The following is a 15,445-nucleotide window of genomic DNA, read 5'->3' as shown; positions in this document are numbered from 1 at the left end:
GCAGTATTAATGGTTTCTGGCCCGATTTTCCAAGTATCATGACTAATAGACGAAATCCCATTAACGTGTCACTTTACTCTTCATCGAAGTCACAATGATATTTATGTCTTGGCCGTCCTAGTGTCGAGTCTTATGACTTGGTTCGAGTCATGCACAATGACTCGAGTACAAGTCGAGTCAGTACTAAAAATGACTCGAGTGAATTTGAGTCACCAAACAAATCGTGACTCGAGTCATTACAACCCTGCTTATGACCCTACAAATAGGTTCAGTCCTTGAATAAATATTCATTTACTGCGATACAGAAGCAGTTTCAAGCCTTTCCTACGAAAATGTCCGATGTAAAACTGATGCAAACATCACCAAACCGCTTTGTACTTATAAAAAATTGAAATTGAGAAAGTGAGTGGTTTTGCCTTGAAAACTTGAGCAGAAGTTCAAGTAGACTGGAAACATGGCCACCCGAGTAAACAGAGCGAGTAAGCAAAACCTATTCCGGTACTCTGAAATTTTAGGAGTACTTCGTGACTGATCTTAGGTACTAGAATACTGGATTTAACTGGTAGTCTTAAACTCGATTCAGGACCTTATCGTTAGACACTAAAAAATTTTCAGTTTTTACAAACCGGGTTTGAATTGGAGTTGTAGCTGGACAGATTTTTCCAAATTAGATTGTAATTAGAATTACTGAACTGAAAAATAATAATGAAATAGAATTCTAGGATGTACAACAAAAATCAAGTTTCGTTTCATATCAAATCAAGATATCATTCAATATTGTAAACAGATTTCATTCTCGTAAGCATGAGAACGGCAAATGTCTGTATAACAAGCTTGACTCGTTTCGCACGATACGGTTCTCCTGTAGCATGGTCAGGACAACCAGAACGGTTAGAATAAAAATAGGAGCAGAGCAGAGTTGTAACCAAGTCACAAGGCTCCGAGTCACAAGTCAGTCTCACTTTTATAGTTTTGAGACTCGAGTCGAGTCATTTTCAATTCTCCACCGAGTCAAGTCCAAGTCATCGAGCAGAGCGGGGGTTTCTCAACGCGCGGCCCGCAGACGCTTATTTTGTTGCCCGCAACGTCTTCGATTATGAAAGCGAGTACTGACATGGTAATCTTTTCATTCAATTTCCTGCAAGTATAACTGCCAAGCATAACCGGCTGATTCAGTCAATCCCTAGACACAGCATTCAAAACTTCAACTATGTACGACAACTTGGGTCCAATAAGATCACACAAAGTATAGTGTCTTAGTCGAGCTTTATATTTGTATTCACTGATGATTGATCCTTCTGAAACGAGGAATTCGTTCACCACTTGCATAAGCGCCTTTGGTTTCTGATGTGTATCGTGATTGGACATTATTATTACTTGATTACAATTACTGAATTGTGTTGCACTGCGTCGAGTAAACGACGGTAGTCATTCGTTTTCTGTTGCCCTGTACGTCAGGACCTTCTGTTATGTTCGCATGAATAAAGTCTCAAGTTAATACATTACATGGCGTTGTCGGCAGGACCTATCTAAAAGAAAGGCCACACAAATTATCATAGATGGCTACGAGAGGAAAACAAATGGAGGAACTGCTCGAACACTTGATTGGAGAATCAGAGAAACGCGAAAAACAAAGGGAAGTTGAGTTGAAGAGATTGGAAGATCACCACAAAGAGGTGTTGCAGCGCATGGAAGCTGATCACAAAGATGTCATTGCATCTCTTTTGGGGCAACTGAAGCTTAACTCGGAACGTTCGGAGAAAACTTCCAGTCACGTGTCTCCAAATAAACCACCAAGACTTGAGGCAGATATAGACATAAAAGACTTTCGAGGGTGGGAGCAATTATGGGCGGATTATGCAACAGTTATGAGACTAACGAGTTTACCGAACGGCGAACAAGTATCCCACCTTAAAGGATTCTTTTCCCCTAAATTACTGGACACACTTATCCACGTGATTTATCCACAATACTCCGAGCAAACCGATCTGACGGTCAAAGATATTCTAGAACGAATCTATAAATACTTGAGAGATCAGCGGAATGTTGCTCTTGATAGAGTGGAGTTTGAAGAACGCAAACAACGAGCTGGCGAAAGCTTCGACTCATTTTATATGGATCTGAGGAAGATTGCCAATAATTCCGAACTTTGCAAGCATTGTTTTGAAACGCGTTTGACAACACGCATTATTTCAGGCGTCATATCAGGAGAAGTGAGGAAACGTCTGATGCAAACCAAATCCTTTCCCAGTTTGAAGGAAGCTGTGGACATATGTCGTAGTATGGAATCGGCATCCATAGGTGACCAAGCCTTGGCGACTGCAAGTTCAGAATGGAATGGGCATACTGTGAGCAAAGTCATAAGGAGCAAGAAACCAGCGAGCAAAGAGGCGAACACATGTCGGAATTGTGGGTTACCTCATGCAGAAGCCGCTAGATGCCCAGCAGAAGAGGCAATATGCTTCTCTTGTAGAAAGAGTGGACATTTCTCTCGAATGTGCCAAGCAACAAACTTGCCGAAGAATATGGTGATAACATGCTACAATCTATCGGGGCGTGTCGTTGGAAGAGCACCACCATCGGTATTTATTACTGTGTATGATGTTCGAGATCGTAATTTGGGACGGCATGCCGTGTTGCCTGACAGTGGAGCGGGAATTTCAATCGCGTGCGAAGAGTGGATCATGTCGATCGGATTGAAACGTGCTGATTATTCCAAGCCGCCTTGCGACGCTGTCCTCGCTGCAAATTTACAACCGATGAAATGCGTAGGATATGTTGTTTTGAAGATGGAATACGGCGGTAGAAAGGTGACTCTCGAAGTTCTCATCTGTAATGATTGCGAAGGAGCGATGCTTGCGTGGTATGTTTGCAAGGAGCTGGGAATTCTTCCGGCAAATTATCCGTCTCCATTACCTATTGCGAAACAAGTAGTTACCGATAAACGAGACATGTTACGTGAGGTTATCGGTGATATACCTACAGAACCGGACATGGCTGAGATCTGTCGAATCGAGCAACGTATATTCCAGCATTTTGAAGACGTTTTTTCAAACGATGTCAAGCTGTCGCCTATGACGGGTGCTGATATGAAGATACATGTCAAAGAAAATTTTGAAGCCTATGCCATACACGCTGCACGGGCGGTTCCGTTTCCTCAAAGGGAAGATGCGAAAAAACTAATCGACGAGATGATAGTCAAGGGTATTATAGAACCGGTCACCTCGCCCACAGAGTGGTGCCATCCGATGGTACTGGTGCAGAAACCCGGTGGAGGTATACGTTTATGTGTTGACTTGACCAAATTGAATAAGTTCGTGAAACGTCCGGGATACCCTTTGGTGACAGCAAAGGAAGCTGTCGCGCAGATACCGAACAACACGAAGTACATGAGCACGTTTGATGCAACACACGGATACTGGCAGCTCCCGCTAGAGAAGGACTCTCAATTGCTCACTACGTTCATGACTCCTTGGGGAAAATTCAAATTTCTGCGCGCACCAATGGGCTTAGTTTCAACGGGAGATGAATACTGTCGCAGAGGGGACGAAGCACTGAGAGGGCTCCAGGATGTCGCAAAAGTCGTTGACGATATCCTCGTTCATTCCGAAGACTTCAAGTCACACGTCCATCGAGTATGGAGTTTGCTGCAGCGGTGTCGTGAAAATAAAATAACGCTGAACCGTAAAAAGACAAGATTCGCAAAAAGCGAAGTCAAATTTGTTGGATTCATTATATCCAAGGACGGAATATCTGTAGATCCTGATAAAGTGAAGGCGATTACAGAATTTCCTGCTCCGACCAACATCACAGAATTACGTAGCTTCATGGGAATGGTGAATCAATTGGGGGAATTTTCGAAGGAGATAAGCACAGTGGCAGAGCCTCTTCGCTGTCTACTCAAAACGTAAAATGAATTCATCTGGTCAAGCATACAGGCCGACGCATTTCGGAAGACGAAAGCAGCATTGACTAATACACCTGTATTAGCAACATTCGATCCGAAGTTGCCCGCGAGTTTGCAAACAGATGCATCCAGGACAAGAGGTCTTGGATACGCTCTATTACAGTTGCATGGTGACACATGGAGACTGGTTCAATGCGGCTCCCGGTTTCTAAGTGAGACAGAATCGCGATATGCAATGGTAGAGCTGGAACTTCTTGCAGTTGTATGGGCAGCACGCAAATGCAAACTATTTCTGACAGGATTGCAGCATTTCGAAGTGGTTGTCGACCATCAGCCGCTAGTTTCCATTCTAAATGCTCAAACGTTGGATTCCATCGAGAACCCACGACTTCAGCGACTGAAAGAGAAGTTATCTGCATTTGTATTTACTACGTCATGGAGGAAAGGAAAACTTCATGCCATTCCTGATGCATTGTCAAGAGCGCCAGTGCAAGACCCAACAAGAGAGGATCAAGCAGCGGAAAGAGACGACGCCGCTTGCATGGCATGCCATCTCACCATCAAGAGCCAAATTTTCAGAAGCGAGCAAGCGGGTGGATCGTTGAACGCACTAGAAGACCCGGTCTTATCGCGCATGAGACAAGTTGCACTCACTGACAATAATTATCAGTCATTAATCGAGATTATCCGAAAGGGGTTCCCTGCTAAATGCGAAAACGCACCTACTACCGTGCAGCCGTATTGGAAGATTCGGAATGATCTAAGTATAGACGATGGGTTGGTTCTATACAATGCACGAATTGTAGTCCCGTGTGGATTTAAAGGAGAAGCGCTTGCACGATTGCATGATGCTCATCAAGGCATAGTCAGAATGAAGAGGAGGGCGAGACAAACTCTGTACTGGCCAGGGATGAGCACTGACATAGAGAATGTGGTACAGTCATGTGGGAGATGCCAGGAATATCTGCCAAGTTTACCAAAAGAGCCAATGGAAATTGAGCTATCTCCTAGCAGAGTTTTCGAAGATGTCTCAACCGATCTCTTTTCATATTGCGGAAAGAAATACCTCGTGCACACCGATAGGTACTCCGGTTGGCCGAGCATCTGTGAATGGGACAAGGATCCAACCTCTCGTCAGGTAATCAGAGTAATTCGCAAATTCTTTTCCGACACAGGTGTTCCAGTGCGTTTACGAAGCGACGGAGGACCGCAATTCTCTTCGAATGACTTCAGAAAATTCATGGACCGATGGGGTGTTAATCATGTTGTATCGACGCCGCATTACGCGCAATCAAATGGTCTTGCGGAGGCTGCCGTTAAGTCCATGAAATATCTTTTGGCTAAAACGTCGCCCAATGGGGATATTTTTTCAGATTCATTTCAGCGAGGTTTGCTAGAGTGGAGAAACACGCCAAGAGTGGACGGACGTTCTCCGGCACAAATTCTTTTTGGACGCCCACTTCGGACCTGTTTACCGGCACATCACAAGCTGTTTGCACCATTGTGGCATAAACTAGCTCGAGATTGTGATTCCAAAGCAGCGGCTATGAGGACGTACAATGAGGATCATTATAACAGAGATGCACATCCGTTGTCGCCATTCAAAATAGGAACTTCCGTTCGAATTCAAAACCCGATCACCAAACGTTGGCATCATCGCGGTATCATTGTTGCCATTGGTAAGTTTCGGGATTACTTGGTTAAACTGAGCAGCGGGCGGATATGGTGGCGAAATCGACGATTTCTGAGAATAGATCACGTTTCGCCAACCACAGAGGAGGGAGAGAAGTGGGAGATGGATGCTAACCACAATCAACCACGTCGAAGTTCGCGCAATCGGCGATGCCCTGAACGTTATATCCCGGGGTGAATGTACAGTACGCTTCGGATGAAAGAGGGGAGATGATGTGTATCGTGATTGGACATTATTATTACTTGATTACAATTACTGAATTGTGTTGCACTGCGTCGAGTAAACGACGGTAGTCATTCGTTTTCTGTTGCCCTGTACGTCAGGACCTTCTGTTATGTTCGCATGAATAAAGTCTCAAGTTAATACATTACAGTTTCCCTCGATGTAAACACGGCACGTAGGCTACAGCCGTTTCCTTCACAATGAAAAAGTTTTTGTGAAGCAGGTGTTGTTAGTTCATCGTGTATTTCGTACCTCAACATGTCCCGAATTAATCCTAAATCATCATCTGCAACCTACCAACAGCGCGCTTCCAGAATCTCCCCCTGTAGCTGACTCCTTGAACACCTAATCAGTAAGCTGCTGCGGTCGTGATCATTGAAGCATTGCCGTGGTTATGTGATTACCAGTCTTCTCGCCGTTCTATAGTCTGTGGCACGCCTACTCTTGAGCAGCTACCTCCAAACGGTTTGATCGAAATCTTAACGGCTTTCCTGTGAGCTTCTATCAGGCTCATAGATATACTATTCAAATGTTTGATAGTAATATCTGAAACAACTAATATTAAATACAAAATTCAATCCAGAATGTGAGAAAATTTTTGCAATTTGTGCGATTATCACCGGTCCCAGAAATTACTCACATGAGCAAACCTGATTTCGGTGTATATAGTAGTACGGAATTGTTGACCGGAAATGGAATTGGGCAGTTCAGCATGGATATTTGTCAACCACTTAGTCCATTGCGACTATGTCCTGGAATGTGGCCGTATAGGCGACATGAGTAATCGAGATGTGGTCGGGAATAGCAAAAAGGTTGGCTTTCCCTGATCTAAAGTAGCTTGTAACAAAATCATAGCCCCTGGTGAAAAGGCTACGAATAGCTGGAAGCAATATTATAATACACAATATTAATAGTAATTTTATCCCGCAACAGATCGAATATACCAGATGCTTATTCGAAGATGAATGTTGTGCTTCAGTCAATGACATTTTGTCTCTAGTCAACAAGTCTAATTCGAAGAAAGTAACATTGATATGCAACCATGAAGATGAGATGTTGAAAGGAGACGAATGATAACGAACGGTAGTAATGAATAGTAGTGTGATTCGAGATTCTATATTTAATGTGAATCATTGTTTAACGCATGATTTCCCATACGTCGCTGGTTGTGAACTTGTTTATGAATTCTATCAATTTCGAAGTAAGACGTCAATGCGTCCAAAAACTACTTTTCAAATAAAAATATCATAAATACAAAATCAGTGTTTCAGCATTAGAAAACTGGCATAGAAGTAATATTCAAATGAAACTACTTGAGTAAGTGAACGAGTCGCTATACACTAGTTGAGCACGAGAGAAAAGTAGAAGTACCTCGCAGCTGATGATACCCCAGTTCTTCGGGCTGTGGTGAAGATATATAGATGTTACTGAGAGGGCGATGAGTCAAAAATGTTTGGGGACTCGTATATTTTCGTAACCGTAGAAGAAAATACAGTGCTCTTTGTGGATCTTTTGCGACACCGGATGAGCATACTGACACTCATTGGTTCTGAAAATTTCTAACACGAGTTCGTGGATGATCAGAGGTGTATTCGCGTGAGCAGTTACAAAAAGTACATTTAGTTGAGGAGTCGCTTGTTTTGACAGTTAACAGAAGATATCTACTTTCCAAATTGCACGATATATCACAGCGGGTAATGAAAACTGACTAAATACACCGCAAGTGAGCAAAATATTATAATATAGATTCAGTTACCGCAATACATGGACTATTTTACGACTTCACGTGACTCCTATGAAACTTTCATTGAAGGAAAATGACGAACACCCGTCTCGAAACTACTTTTTAAAATCCCAAATGTACAAAGTAAGTGGTTTAGTGTAACAACTGTTACAACAAGCACGAATATATTTTTTACTAACAAGAATTATATATTTTGTAAAGTATTTCGTATTTCAGTGTATCGAGAAACAGACGCCTGGCAGCTACTCGACGCCGACTTTCATGACAGGTAAGTAGATGTCGCAATGGGTGACCGTTTTAAAAATGAGGGTTGCGAATAATCCTGTCATCCTATGCTCGATCCATTTCCATACACAGTAATACAGATTAATTACACTATTCAATGAATATTTTTAGGCAGACAAAGTAAGAATGTTTAGTTTTTTCAAATTGGCTCTATTTTTGGAGATATTCCATGGGGCTATTTTGAATAAAATCTCATATTTTCGCTCTATGGGCTGGATAAAAATTGGATCAGTCGTATAAAGTGCAGAAAGTCAATCTACTTGTTATCTCGACTCGCTGAAGACTGTTTTAAATCAAATTACATCAACAGAATTATATTTCGGGGTATTAGATTGATCACAATTAGACACTTCCACGGATTTCATGTACATAACTGAACTTCAATCGTGTGTACAAGTATTCCCCTAAATACTCGTGTACTGAATTAATATGTGGCCGTACTGTGTGGTGAAGATATTGGATAAATGTCTTGGCGAAATATATGTAATCCTCGGACTATCCATGATTGGTGGATAATCCGCGATTTATCAACGTAAAACTCACATAACTCCGCTTCTACTGGTCGGAATTGACTCAAATTTGTTTTGGAACGTCTTTGAAGACGGCTCAACAATTTCATGGGGTTGGCAGAAAAATTTGGAATTTTTTTTTTTTTAATTTTCCATAATAAATTAAAAATTTTAATTGGATCTGCGGATGCCTTTACTGATTGGAATCGAGTGAAATTTGGTGAGCAAGGTTTTCTACTGCAACCTGACGATTTAAGAGGTGAACGGCTTGAATCGGGAAGAAAAAGTTATTTTTGAACAGCCCTAATGTACATGCACAAACGGTTTATGTCCGGCTCACAGTCTGAATAGTTTACGGGCGTGTTTGATTAACTAGGATATTTACAGGGTTGTAATGACTCGAGTCATGACTCGACTCGAGTCCCGTTTTTCAGATGACTCGACTTGACTCGAGTCATTTTCTCAAAATCCGGAAATGACTCGACTCGAGTCAATTTGTGTATTAACTCGACTTGGACTCGAGTCATTGTGCATGACTCGAACCAAGTCATATGACTCGAGACTGAGACGGCCAAGACCGACGTTTCATTGTAATTTCGAGGAATAGTAAAGTAATCACACTAATGGGATTTCGTCTATTGGTACTGGTACTTGAAAACACGTCCAGAAACTGCTAAAAATGACGAAAATTAGTATATTATAAATGTGAACCATTCGATATCACCAAACAGAGTTATAAAAATTGGATTTAACAAGCTTTTAACTGTAAACTGGGAAGTCGACATAATGACTTGGACTCGACTCGAGTCATAATACCATGACTCGGACTCTAACCTCTGCTCGGTGACTTGGACTCGGACTTGACTCGGTGGTGAATTGAAAATGACTCGACTTGACTCGAGTCAAAACTATAAAACTGAGATTGACTTGTGACTCGGAGCCTTGTGACTTGGTTACAACTCTGGATATTTATTTATTCAGAAGCATTTGTTTTTCAGATAGCGAAAGATATGGCGGCAGATGAGACAAAATTAATCGTACACGGAAGCAAACAATTCGACAGCAACAAATCTGAGATGTTGTCAAATCGCACTTACGGAATGTTACCCTGATTTTGGGGTGGATGTGATCGGACTCAATGTCGTACTAAACTTGATTGAAACTTCTCTTAACCTTAATAACCCCACCGACACGGATTGGGTTTCTGTAAATCCAACCATTGCTGTTATCGCAAATTGTACTGAATTTACTGGTACTGAAAGCAGGGGTGTCACTGAACCTTTGAAAGTGCACGTTGTACCATGGTATAATAACAAGAAACGTGAAGGTAAAGAACCATTGTGGAAAAACGTTCGGCCGGCGCACGGCATACACACCCTGCTATCTTTGTTAGGTGTCAACAAGCCAGCACGCACGACAGACGAAACGCGTTGCTTCGCTTGTAAGGCGCTCGTAAGGCTTGCCGAATACCGTCCAGTACGTGAGATCTTACCAAAGCAAATTACATGGAGCTATCCGGAAACCCATCCGCAAAGACTAGAAATAGCTGCACGTTAAGTTTTGCAACAATGTGAACTTACTCTTGAAAAGAATCGTAAAAAGAAAAGCAATTACACTCGACGCTGACTGGAAGACAATAATGACAAGTAATGTTGCCTAGAAGACTCGCACGCAGTATAATAATGCGGACTTTCTCTTGACTATTTAGATTTGTCTGTTTTGTCGGATCCATACAGGACACTGGAGGTTGGGACTTTTCCAGATACAGATGATAACTTTTTTGTCGCGCATCAATATGTGAGAAAATTGAAAACAAGCAAAAGTTTTTATAGCGGAAAAGTCGGAATTCAGTGAAATTAATCATATAGCGCGATGTGTTACCCTCAATTCTCTAATCGAGGAATGCAGCAATCAGGAACACTTTGAGTGTAGAAAACTGGTAGTACCTATACCTTCGTTTTCTCTATTTGCTCACCGCCGTTGCTCCAAGCCTATGAACAAAATTGAAGCATCGATCAACATCCAAAAACGACACTGCCGACAAGGGCTTCATCCTGAATGAGGCGGTATGCGGCGCAGATGTAGAATGTTTTACAGCCCATTCCGACCTGCCGGGAGATCCGGCCTACCAGGGATAGAAATTAGCGCTTCTCGTCTAATGCGTCACAACGATGATTGCGGGCTGGTTCTCGTGAATAGTGCTGGAAATTTTCACTTCCGTAAAGCGCCAAACTTTGAAGATCGCATCAAGACAGGAGTTTTCGATTCGGCCATTATTAGCATCGAACACTCGTACGCCGGAGACGTGATGCTGACCCTATCGTCCAACTGGTGTTCCCACAACTGCGTTTTTTTAGCTATGGACAATACGTTCGACTTGAAGGTAATTTTTGACTGTATTGATTATGTCGAATTTTCCACGACCGTGCAAGACAAAATAGTCGCCACGAGTGTCTCGACCCGAGCAATTAATTATCTACGACCTCAACGCCGGGAAGGCTTTCAACACCTACGGAAATGACGTGAGTGATGATACCTATATAGAAGGCAACCAGCCGTGTTGCTACCAAAGACATCGCGCCACGTTTTCGTATGCCGACGGTTGGTCCTAAGCGACGGGTGTTTCTGGGATGTCCGAAAGCACCAGACGTTACCCGGGCATGGATTTGATAATTTAAACCATGCCGTCAGCGGAGTGTTCCACCCGAACGGTTTTGAAGTGATCATAAATACTGAAGTTTGGGCACGAGAGATTTTAAATTGATTGAGTCGGTTCCTGCTGTCGATCAATGCATATTGATATTCAATCGTAACTGGATTGTTATGTGCGCCACGAAGATTGACACCGAAGAGCGGCCAGGTTTGACGTCATCTATCCGCACTTTCGACTCGTCGAATTACGAACCGTTGGGTTCTATCTCTGTAAAACAACAAGTGCGCACTCTCGCTTTGGACGATTGGGGCCGTAACGTATAGCCGTTATCGAAACGCCGAATGGCGGAGAATCGTCCATGCATGAGTGTCAGATCTATGAAGTCAGCGTGATACGTGAAAATGATGAAGGTGAAGGTTAGGAAAATGTGAACAGCACAGATGATAGCAGCTTTCACTCTGATGATGAAATCACGCCTGGCGACTTTTCACAAGTTGATTCCGACAGAGCATTCAGAGCATGGTGTATATTCGGGTGACTCTGACTGGGAAAGTGTATGAATGGTTAAATCTGATTTGAACCGGAGTTGGAAATTGGAACCGGTGTCTGATATCTTATTATTTTGATGCGATCATCACAAATAAAACTTGTGGATTTGGTGCAATACAGACCCCGCTGCTATTCATTAGTGTGGAACTTGCGTTAGTTTCGAGTGCTACCTATGATGCAAAGGAGTCATAGTTAGTAGACGATAATGAGCATAACGTATTTAGTTTTGTGTCGACTACAAGTAGATATAACGATGTCAAAGACACGCGAAAAAGAAGAAAGTAGCGTCTGGAAAGATTTGTATATTTATTTAGTCGAGGAGTGGCATATTTTAAGTATAGTTGTTCGAGCGTAACTGTTCCGAATAGGCACTAAAGCAGATTTTTGACACTCGAAATAGGCGGGATTTCGAAAATAAAGGCAGTTGCTGTAACATCGGCTTCCTCGCCCAGTTTCTATGTATATCTCAATAATTCCCAAAGCCATCATAGCGGAAAAGTTAGCAGGTGATTTGGAATTTCTTCGAATAGTAGCATCGTGCCTACTTCCCCACTTGACTCCCGAAATACCCGCTTTTGCCTTGCATTTTATCGGTGTTGATTAGAAAGATCATTCTTCATATTTCTCTCTCGCAAAGATACTCCCATCGGGTCATTTTTTTTGTTTAATATTTTGCCAACCCTGGCGTTTGATGCGTCTGAGTCCGGTTTTTGATCGCATTTTAATACTTTTTCCAAAAAATGAGAACTGACTTCTAAAATTATAGGATATTTGGGCGTACTCCGAGAACAGTTTCAATTTATTTAAAAAGAGGCCAAATCCTCTTAAAATAGGACATAGGTAACCCTAATTTATACGACATTAATGGTCTGAAAAGTGGGTGGTTTTGACTCGTAATACTGTCCAAGCACAATTGAAAGTAGTGGAAACTATATGAGCAAGTGTTAAAAACCGAGTTGAATAAGTCGACAAAAAAGACTGTTGTATGCAAGAAATTCAATTCTTAGATATCGATTAACTGTGTTCATAAAATTGCATTCGTTCTTTTGCAAGTAAGAAGTGATAACCTCGATATCTGTTGAAATGGCAGACTAAGGTAGTGACAGAGGTGGTCAGTAACGAAGTATTTCTACTTTTCGAAGTAATCAAGTAGTTTTTCTCTACTTCTGGTACTTACCCCATCAGATCTGATTTTCACTACTTTTACTTCTACTTCGTAATATTTTGTGATCTACTTACTTACTGTTCGCTATTTTCAGTTTGTCAAGTAGGATTAGTTTAATCCTCCGATCCGGAAGATAGCCTGAGAAATTTCGGGACTGTTTTCACGGAGTATCAACATTTAATTTTCATAAAACTTTCAGAGTAAAGCCCAGAATTATCGTCGCGCACAGTGGATATGGAGTAGCCAGTATGATTTCACGAAAGTACCGGTGAATATTATTTAGGTAGCGGGTTGCGTGGCACCGTTCACACCGCAGTGTCGCCCATATAAAATATTTCATCACAGGTTATATGGCTCATCACCACGTTTGAAACTGATGTTTTGCAATCTAGCATTTACTTATCATATCGTAATCTAGCAGTCCATGGCGTCTCCTATTCTGGAAAAGTGGACTCTGACCTTTTTTTAGTTTTCAACCTGTTTTAGCATACCACCTTCGAATCTTTCTGTATGATTAGGATATGAAAAAGATTTTCCGCTTTTAGAAGTAGTATTTATATTTCACTTTCAATTCCCAGTATCACACTATAGAAATTAAACATGGAACGGCAACGACCGATTTTGCAGCTTCGTTCCGCTTCGCCGAGGCTGGAGTGGAGAGTGGTTTTGCGTAAGCGACTGTAGGATTTCTGGCAATCCAAAAGCTATCTTCCCGAGCACAGAAATTATTGAATATGGTCTTGATCGAGAGCCACTGCTGCACCGATTCCGAAAATATAAAGTAAAATAATTATCAGGCACTGATCCACCTAGAATCCGTCCTCCAAGTCGAAATATCGGCATTGTTCGAACAATCGGAGAGTCGCAACGGGTCATTGTCATAGGTGTATGGGAGGGGTATGCGACGGATGCGGCCGCATCCCCAAATGTTAGGAATTTTTTGCAAATTGATTATTTTAGTTTCACTATAACTTCAAAAGAATACTCTAATCTGATTCCTTACTATATTACATTAGCATTGACAGAAAATTGTACAATATATGTGGAGTAGGTATATATTTATAGTAACAGGTATATTTTCTCCAGGCAATACATTCATTGCAGTATATGTTATTAATTCGAGGACTGCCCTTTATCGAGTTAAACGCCAACAGCACCATGACAAGCGTGTGAGCCGAGCATCAAAATTGCCATTATCCACATATTTTGATTTGTTTCAGCATATTATGACCATATCCGCATATCCGCTATGTAATTGATGGACATTGGGCAATCTTCCCCCAGATTAGCTTGGAACTCGCATAGTTATTGGCTTTCCCAGATCTTCAGAAATGGTTTCCACATATTTATGATCTTGGTTTCTGCATATTATGACCGTATCACTGTTCGCTATGTCATCGATGAAGATTGGCCAATCTTCTGTCAAATTAGCCTGGAACGCGCATGGTTGGCCTCTCCTCTCTTTAGAAATGTTTTCCACATATTCATGATCCTGGTTTCTGCATACCGGATATTATGACCGTATCACTGTCCGCTATGTCATCGATGGACATTGGGCAATCTTCTGTCAAATTTGCCTGGAACAAGCATGGTTGGTCTTTCCTCTCCTTAGAAATGTTTTCTACATATTTATGATCCTGGTTTCAGCATATTGTGAGCGTATCACTGTCCACTATGTCACCGATGGACATTCGGCAATCCTCCATCAGATTAGCCCGGAACTCGAATGGATGGCGTTCTCCTCTTCAGACATCTTTTCCACTTACTTAGATCTTAGTTTCAGCATATTATGGCCGTCGATGGACCATCTGGACCAAATTCTCCATCTTCTTATGGCCGTAAAGTTGATATTTTACGCTTCTTCTTCTTCTGTGGCATAAGATATTCATATTTCTAAATCATACAAACTGTTATGAGATAATAATGATTGACACCAAACTTGCAATCTAATTCTTTAATAGAATAACTTCTAGATTTGGTCAGCCCATCGTACTCATAGTCATAGAAAATGTTACCGGTACGGTACGTAACCTGCATTTTTATTTGAAACAATAAATGTACCTACATTTTCTTGCAAAGCAATAAGTTTAAAAATGTAAAGAAAGTTAAATTCATGGATTTCCTAAGTATGCAGCTTTCAGGATGCTAAATTTCTTATTGCTCATCAATGGTTTTTGGTCATCGCCAAAAATAACACGACAAGCTGAGCGTAGTAGACTCGTCAGTAGTGGTCACTGGGTTGGAACAAAACATTTGAGGTCATAGGTGAACGAACATAATTTATTCAGTCTATCAATCCGGATATGAGATGAACACGACTGACAGAGATAATAGTCGCATAAACTAAGCGACAATTTCTGCATATAGTAAAAATGATATCATATCGTTAAATCATATTTTGGAAAAGGCAATCTCACAGGCATTATTGCAGCTATGGTTCATCGCACACTAATCCAACAGAATGAATGTTTGGTTTGTTATTGTTGGCTCATGTTATATTATTTGGTTATACCTAGCTCTGCCACTTTATTTATGCCGATTTGCAATGAAAAATGTCATTGTCTTTTGTGTTAGCTGAGGGTGTGTTGGTTGAGGGAGAATAAGAAGTGTCGCGCTGTCGGAAATTTGTTGAATTTAAAATTTATACAGAAAGCAGGTGAGCTGTATATTTCTTTCAATTGGGATTTTGCATGAAATTATGTTGGCTTTGATGATAAG

At 41.5% G+C, this 15,445-nt stretch overlaps 2 protein-coding genes across 3 annotated transcripts in view; both read left to right on the top strand.

Annotated features, from left to right (window-relative positions):
• The window catches only part of LOC145436402 (uncharacterized), a 493,503-nt gene that overhangs the window by 390,466 nt on the left and 87,592 nt on the right, over positions 1-15,445 (top strand). The gene's annotated exons all lie outside the window — the stretch shown is intronic.
• Positions 1-15,445, top strand: part of LOC145436925 (cyclin-Y-like protein 1) — an 82,176-nt gene that overhangs the window by 10,791 nt on the left and 55,940 nt on the right. The gene's annotated exons all lie outside the window — the stretch shown is intronic.

The sequence above is a fragment of the Botryllus schlosseri genome, chromosome 1, assembly GCF_051294905.1.
Source record: "Botryllus schlosseri isolate E-star chromosome 1, Bs_hap1, whole genome shotgun sequence".
Taxonomy (NCBI): Eukaryota; Metazoa; Chordata; class Ascidiacea; order Stolidobranchia; family Styelidae; genus Botryllus; species Botryllus schlosseri.
This window is presented reverse-complemented; position numbering and strand designations above follow the sequence as displayed.